Source organism: Mauremys mutica, unplaced genomic scaffold, assembly GCF_020497125.1.
Source record: "Mauremys mutica isolate MM-2020 ecotype Southern unplaced genomic scaffold, ASM2049712v1 Super-Scaffold_100104, whole genome shotgun sequence".
NCBI classification, from domain to species: Eukaryota; Metazoa; Chordata; order Testudines; family Geoemydidae; genus Mauremys; species Mauremys mutica.
In genome coordinates, this window is record NW_025423269.1 from 79,281 (window position 1) to 86,844 (window position 7,564).

The 7,564-nt window shown below is 51.3% G+C and overlaps 1 non-coding gene across 1 annotated transcript; it reads right to left on the reverse strand.

Moving 5' to 3' along the window:
- Positions 1-5,594: 5,594 nt before the first annotated feature.
- On the reverse strand, positions 5,595-5,688 carry TRNAI-UAU. Its single transcript has 2 exons — positions 5,651-5,688; positions 5,595-5,630 (listed from the first exon to the last, which is right to left on the reverse strand). It is a non-coding gene; the product is annotated as a tRNA-Ile (tRNA).
- Positions 5,689-7,564: the final 1,876 nt, after the last annotated feature.

Sequence of the window (7,564 nt, forward strand, 5' to 3'; positions counted from 1 at the left end):
GGCAGGACATTAGCACAGCAAGGGAGGGGTGTGGCAGTGACATCACAAAGGCCTTTTGCAGGACCTCAGACTATTGGTCAAAGGTGGTGGGGAGGTGGTGACCTCACAGAGAGATGCTGACATCAGGCAGGCAGGACAGGGGCGAGGGGCCAGGGAAACCTCAGAGACCCCTGCGGCTTTGCTTCAGCAAGTCTCCTTCTCCAGGTCTCTCTTTGAGGACTGAGAGAGTATTCGGGTTCACAGACGTGAGCACCAGGAGGAACCTCTTTCGAGTTTTCTCCTTCCCTTTTGGTGATTTTACTAGAAAACAGCCATCCCTGTTTAGAAGGTAAGAGCCTCCTCGAGGTTTGAAACCTGTTCGGCCTGATCCATCAGGTGACAGTTGAATTCTAGGCATGGAAAACACGAGCTTAAGGAGGCAGAATTTTATTTCACACTTGGGATTTTGTCCCATAGAATCAGTGGGGACATTAAGGTTTGTCCTTTTTGTTTCACCTTTTCCTCCATCCATCCCTCCCTCCTTTCTCTTCATCTCTTGCTTCTTTTGTCCTTTCTCCTGTTCCTTTCCCAACAGCAGGAGCGAGGTGTGTGTGTGTGTGTGTGTGTGTGTGTGTGTTGCAGGGGAGTGCTCTGCAGCTCCCACTCTGGGAGGTCGACCCAAAAATGTGGGGCTGAAATAGTGCTCGGGCAGTGATCCCCACCGGTGACCTGGGCCATCCTTTGGGCTCTCTGGTGAGAACCCTCAGCCTCCCGTCCTCTGTCTCTACCCTGATTAGCTGAGTAGGGGGTTATTGACAGGGAGGAGACTCAGGTCCTTGTTGTTCTCTTTTAAGACCAAGGAAATAAGTCATAACCAGTTCTATGTTTGATGAATTTTGCTGCTTCGCTGCATTAATGGTCTCTGAGCAGTTCATGATTCTCTCTAACATTGCAGTTCTCCTCAAATACTTGCTGAATAATTACTGTGCACTGTTGTTGGTCTGGAGCTCATCTGAGAGCACTTTATTCAGGTCATTCAATGTCTGAAATTCAAGATCTGATGGTTAGTTTGAAAATCAGGGCTCTTGTGTCCTACTCCCAACTCTTCCACTGACTGGCTGTGTGACCTAAGACAAGTCAATTCTCCTTTCTCAGCCTTAGCTTCTCCCTCTATCAAGTAGGGATATTAATGATCCGCTCCTACCAGGGCCGGCTCCAGGCCCCAACACGCCAAGCACATGCTTGGGGCGGCATGCCGCAGGGGGCGCTCCACTGGTTGGTGGGAGGGCAGCAGGCGGCTCCAGTGGACCTCCCGCAGGCGTGCCTGCGGATGCTCCACCGGAGCCACGGGACCAGCGGACCCTCCGCAGGCACGTCTGCAGGAAGTCCACCAGAGCCGTGGGACCGGCGACCGCCAGAGCGCCCCCCGCGGAGTGCTGCCATGCTAGGGGTGGTGAAATTCCTAGAGCCACCCCTGGCTCCTACCTACCTCATGGTAGGTGGAGGCAGGGCCGGCTCTAGGTTTTTTGCCTCCCTAAGCTAAAAAAAATTTTGTCTGCCCCCCCATCCCCTTGCTGCCTGAGCCCTGGGCTCTCCCCTCCCCACACCTGCACCCCCTGCCTCCCCAGCTCTGGGCTTCCCACCACTTGCACCCCCCTGCTGCCCCAGCCCTGGGCTCTACCCCCTGATCCTCACCTCCCTGCCACCCCAGACCTGGGCTCTCCCCCCCCCACACACGCTGTGCTGCCCCAGCTCTCGACTCTCCCCTTCCCCCCTACCTGGGCTCTCCCCCACCCACACACCCCCTGCTGACCCAGCCCTGGGCTTCTTCCCCCACTTGCACCCTCCTTCCGCCCCAGCCCTGGGTCACTGGTAACTTGCTCCCAGTTTAATAGAATAGAAAAAAGAGACGATTGAATGTGTAACAGGGAGTTTGGTAAATCTTGGTTATTTTATTTTTGCAACAGGCTCCTGTCCACCTCCAGTAGAGTTTTCAGTCCCAATGGCAACTTACTTACCAAATGTAATGCATACTAGTCCATGCCTCCCACGTGGATGTGGTTCTTGTTCTTCTGCACATTGTAGCCCATGGAGGCCAAGGACCTGCAAATGTCTCTTCATGTGCCTTTGTTTCATTGATGAAAACATAAACTAGACACTTAGAGGATTGGAACTGATTTCATTGGAGAGACATGTTTGCTAGGTTTTTATGCATTTGCACAGGAAAGTGGGGAGTGTTCTCATTCATTTCAGGCCTTGCTAGTCAGTGCAGCTCCTGAACATAATGGATATGCAATTATTTTTGTTGAAGTGCCAGGCATTTAAGGGAGTACTTAGATTTGAACTGAGGAGTACTTGATCTACAGTCAAACACGCTACCACTGAGCTATACCCACTGACAATTACATTGGCAAGTCAGTGATCTTAAGGATCACTGACTTGCCAATGCCAATGTCCTTCACCAACATTCCTTAGGGCATTGGGTGTTTCATGTCCTGCCTCAATTTCACACAGAGACACAATTTCCTTTGCACACATCCGTGAACAAGGTGATCTGTTGCCAAGAAGGCTAATGGCATTTTGGGTTGTATAAGTAGGGGCATTTCCAGCAGATCAAGGGATGTGATCATTCCCCTCTACTCAGCACTGGTGAGGCCTCATTTGGAGTACTGTGTCCAGTTTTGGGCCCCACACTACAAGAAGGATGTGGATAAATTGGAGAGAGTCCAGTGGAGGGCAACAAAAATGATTAGGGGGCTGGAGCACATGACTTATGAGGAGAGGCTGAGGGAACTGGGATTGTTTAGTCTGCAGAAGAGAAGAATGAGGGGGGATTTGATAGCTGGTTTCAACTACCTGAAAGGGGTTCCAAAGAGGATGGATCTAGACTGTTCTCAGTGGTAGAAGATGACAGAACAAGGAGTAATGGTCTCAAGTTGCAGAGGGGGAGGTTTAGGCTGGATATTAGGAAAAACTTTTTCACTAGTAGGGTGGTGAAGAACTGGAATGGGTTACCTAGGGAGGTAGTGGAATCTCCTTCCTTAGAGGTTTTTAAGGTCAGGCTTGACAAAGCCCTGGCTGGGATGATTTAGTTGGGTTTGGTCCTGCTTTGAGCAGGGGGTTGGACTAGATGACCTCCTGAGGTCCCTTCCAACCCTGAGATTCTATGATTCTAACAGCAAAACCTCCCTGTGTGTCTGGTCTGAGCCAGGGCATTCGATTCCAGTGAACCCTTCTCTCCTGCAATGCGATGGTCAGACAGAGGGGACGTGGCACCTGCATCCCTGCCAGGGAGATATTGGCTCGGCTCTTTCTTTCTGCTGCTGGTGTTAGTCCATGAAACATCAAGGGTGGAATGCAATGCTGAGTTCATCCACCAGCCCCCTGAAAAAATTTCAGTGACCCAGAGAAATCCTGCCGCCTGCTATTGGAACGATGTGCTGGAGATTTGAATGGGAAAGGGACTGTCTGAATTGTCAGAGTGGAGAATGAACAACAATCCACAGCAATGTCATTAACACAAACACACTCTCATCCTACTCCAGCCGGAAGAGAAATGGGCAGGAATTCTCGCTGTTCACCCAAGGACACACACTGATGCGCAGCCGTGAGTGTGCTGGGGAAGCTGGTCTGGGCAAACAATTTGAAGTGACAATTCAGTGAGAACAGAATCATCATGTAATGACACAGGTGTACATCAAGTAGCTGTGACCGAGTGGTTAAAGTGATGGACTAGAAATCCTTTGGGGTCTCACCGCACAGGTTTAAATCCTGCTAACTACACAAGTGCTGCACTGTTGTTACTATTACTGTAGACTTAGTGTCTGAGCATCCAGAGTGCAAACTGGAGCCAGATCTATTTTCACTCTGTCTAAACTTAAAGTGCTGCTGTGGCACTGCTCTAGCACTATGGAGTAGACAGTGAGTGGAGAGGTTTTCCCATCCATGTAATAGCTACATGGACATAACAATTCCTCCTTTTCTTTAGCACTATCTAACCAGGGCTTAGGTCACCTTAACTATGTGTGTGTGTGGGGGGGTTCACACCCTGAGAGACGTTGCTCTGCCAGTGAAGTACCCAGCGTACAGCAGCCTTTAGATCCCTCTGGGTATTTCAATGCAGCCACTGACCTGTGATAAGAAAACATCAGCTCACAAACACAGAGACTGAATTCCCCACATTTAATCTCGCTGCACTTTCCAGAAAGTCACAAAATTCAATTCATTCTTGCTAGGACAGAGAAAAAATAAGTGAAACTAAGTTTTTGGCTTGATTAAATAAAATTAAGTGTTTAATTAATATAGTAAAAATATGTCCTGATTCCTCTAACTAACACCACAGCGTGAAATAGGAACAGAGACGAAGCTGGTCAGTGATGACTAATTTTTCAAATGACCTTCCCATTATTAATTTCCACGCTGCCCCCATTTGAGGTCTGGGCACCTGCAGTGTCATTGCTCTGCATTCACCTTCCCCTTAGAATTGTTATTGGACATTCGCCTTCCTCTGCAGCGTGGGGCTCGGGTCACTTGCTGGAGGATTCCCTGCACCTTGAGGTCTTAAAGCCACGATTTGAGGACTTCAATAACTCAGACATAGGTCAGGGGTTTGTTACAGGAGTGGGTGGGTGAGATTCTGTGGCCTGCATTGTGCAGGAGGTCAGACTAGATGATCATAATGGTCCCTTCTGACCTTAAGTCTATGAATCTATTCCCAAATTTGGAAAATTGTGCAGTTCAGAATGTGAATAGTGACCCCGTCTCCTTCCTGCACCTGCTCTACATTGCTCCACAGCAGCTTCTCCCCCTGCAGAGTCACTCCAGCACGGCAGTGCAGCCGCCCAGGGTTCAGCAGAGGCCCCTGGCAAGGACCGTGGGTGCAGCTAACAGCCCGGTGTGCCTGGCCGTGAGGCAGCTGTAAAAAAGCAACTCCCCCCCCCCACAAGTACAGAGACTGAATTCCCCAACTTTAACATCATGACCCCCTGTACAAAGCCACACGTGTCAGTTGTATTTTCACAGGGAGATGCAAATATCAAGTGACACCAATTTTTAAGTTGAGTAAATAAAGTTGAGGAGATAGTTTTTAACCTCACAAAAATATACTAAAGATCCCTCAGCATAACACCTGAAGGTGAAATATGAACAGAGACAAACCTTGTCAGCAAAGGCTCATTTCCCAAACGATCCTCAAAATGTTACTAATTCCCACCCCTCCTCCACAGGAGCTCTGTGCAGTGTAACTGTTCTGCAGGCAGCTTCCCATTAAATGCTGTTGTGGGACATTCCCAGGCCTGGAAATGTACCAACGACAGAATTTGAAGAGCAAACCTGGCTCCCCGCACCAGGCGGGATTTGAGTGTTTTGTCCCTGTCACTTAGTGTTTGTCAATAGTACAGATGCCAGGGGCAGGACTCCAGGCTCTGCTTGAGGGATCCTGGCACAGGGGCAGGGGGGGGGAGAAAGGATTGTAGCTCCTGACCTGTGCTCTGGAGAGGAGGTAATAAGTGAAGGGGGCATTATTGACTCCTCCCCTCCTCAGTGTCCCAGGGCTGGAATTCTACATTCCACAGGGTCAAATGAGGGGGTGATGCCACTTGGTTAATGAAAACCAGTGCTCCAGGTGAGGCTTGAACTCACAACCTCAGCATAGCTCCTCTCAGCACTGCCCTATAAGTACTGTGCGCTAACCAATTGCGCCACTGGAGCAACTGCTAGTTAGCACTCTCTGAGACCTGCTAGGCTGATAAAGGCAATGGGTGACCCCAAAACTGAGCTGAGAGCAGATAGTAACAAGTGTTGGTACTTGGGGGGGTGGATTCTTCTTAAGGGTTCCAGGCCCCATATCACCCTTTTGTTCTTCCCTGTGTAATAACAGAGCTGGTTCAGACTCAATGGAGAGTCTTGCTGCAGACCAACAGAGCTGAAATCACTGAGAACCAGCTCTAAGCATTAGTCCTGCTTTGGGACAGTGTCTCTCATGCAACAAACTGCCCAGTCTGCGCTAGCAGTGAGGCTCCCTCACTAACAGCTGAAATCAGGGAGAGCTGTGTGACGTGCAGGGCCCCAGGGGTGCCTGAACAGGGGGGAACAACACCCCAGGGCTTTTAAAAATGGGAGGGCTCTGCCTTGCCACTTTGTAATGACCGTAAGGGCGAGTGAGGGGGGGAGGGGACGGAGAGCAGTGAGCGGGAAGTGGGGTCTGGGGGGAAGAGGCAGCGTAGGAGCGGGGCCTTGGGGAGAAGGGGTGGGGCAGGGGCGTGGCCTCAAGTGGAAGGGGTGGGGCTACTGTTCAGGCTCTGGTGGCCGCTCCTTTTAGGGAGCCTGTTCCACTCCTGGTGGGACCACAAGACGTCCCAGAGCAGAGAGGGTGGCCAGCAGAGCGGTAACAGGGTGGAACGGCAAGTGGCCGGCAATGTGGCCAGACAGCGGAGGGAGAAAGGGGCTTTCCCCCCAGGAGGTGAGAGGTGAACTCTGGGTTTTCATTGACCCAGGACAGCAGCTGTGGGTGAGGTGCAGTGAAGGGAGGGGCACATCCACAGAGCTTCTGGTGTCTGGATTTAGGAGCCTGAGGCAAAAGGCCACTGCCCAGCGCACTGTGGTTGGGTGTTTTGCTCATAGTGGTGTGATATGAATCCTGATTGTGGTGTTTTCCCAAGTTAAAACAAGGTGATTTTCCTCCTTTTTCTTAAAGTTTCTTTTCTACACTCAGTGCGTGTGAGTGGGGAAAGTATCGCCTCTTAGAGGCACCCAGTGGCCAGGGTTAGTTTCCCCAGGTTACTGGGTGGGGGCTTAAGCAGATTGTGTGTTGTATTGTTGAAGGGGAGCCCCAAGCACCCAAACAGGGAATTGTAACTTCAACCTTCAGAGTAAGAGCCAGAGGTGCTGCCAGCTGAGCTAGCCAGGCCGCCTAAACGTATTAACCCCTTTCACCGCAAGAGCAAACACACCGGGTACTTCTGTGCTTCTCAGCAGCTGGGAAAGAGCCTCTTGGGGGGAAATATCTCCTGCCCCACTGCCAAAAGGAGCCCCCTGAGTGGGAATGGTCAGAGACCCCACCTGCTTTCCAACCACCTTGTGATGCTGGCCGGTCACAGAACGAATGCTGGTCTGTGGGTGGCCTTCAGTGGGGGTTCGGCATGGCAGGGAGCAGCCTGGCCTGGTGTCTCTGTCACTGTCTGCTGGCCACGCATAGGCATGGTCCTCCCCTCCTCTTGCCCTGCCCTCGGCTGCTCTGTGGCTTTTAAGCCTTCCCTTGGAGCTGTCAGCACCAGCCGCCTCTGCTCCAGGTGCCCAGAGGAGGAGAGGTGTGCTGGGCTCCGGCCTGGGAATCTTCCGCCCTCCTGCCTAGCCCTGACTATGAAGCCTGGCCCTGACACTCCTTCCTTTAAATGCCATGTGGACAAGAGGAATTGTGTGGCAGCTGCAGGGAGCAAAGTTGTGGACATCAGGTGTAGCAGCGAGAAACAGCCATATGGTCAACCCACAGGACTCTCTAGCCAGACTGTTAAGTTCTAGGACCCCAACCTATAGCCGCCAGCCCATTGAACCAGCCAGACCAAAGACCTATCTGCAGTGGGCATCA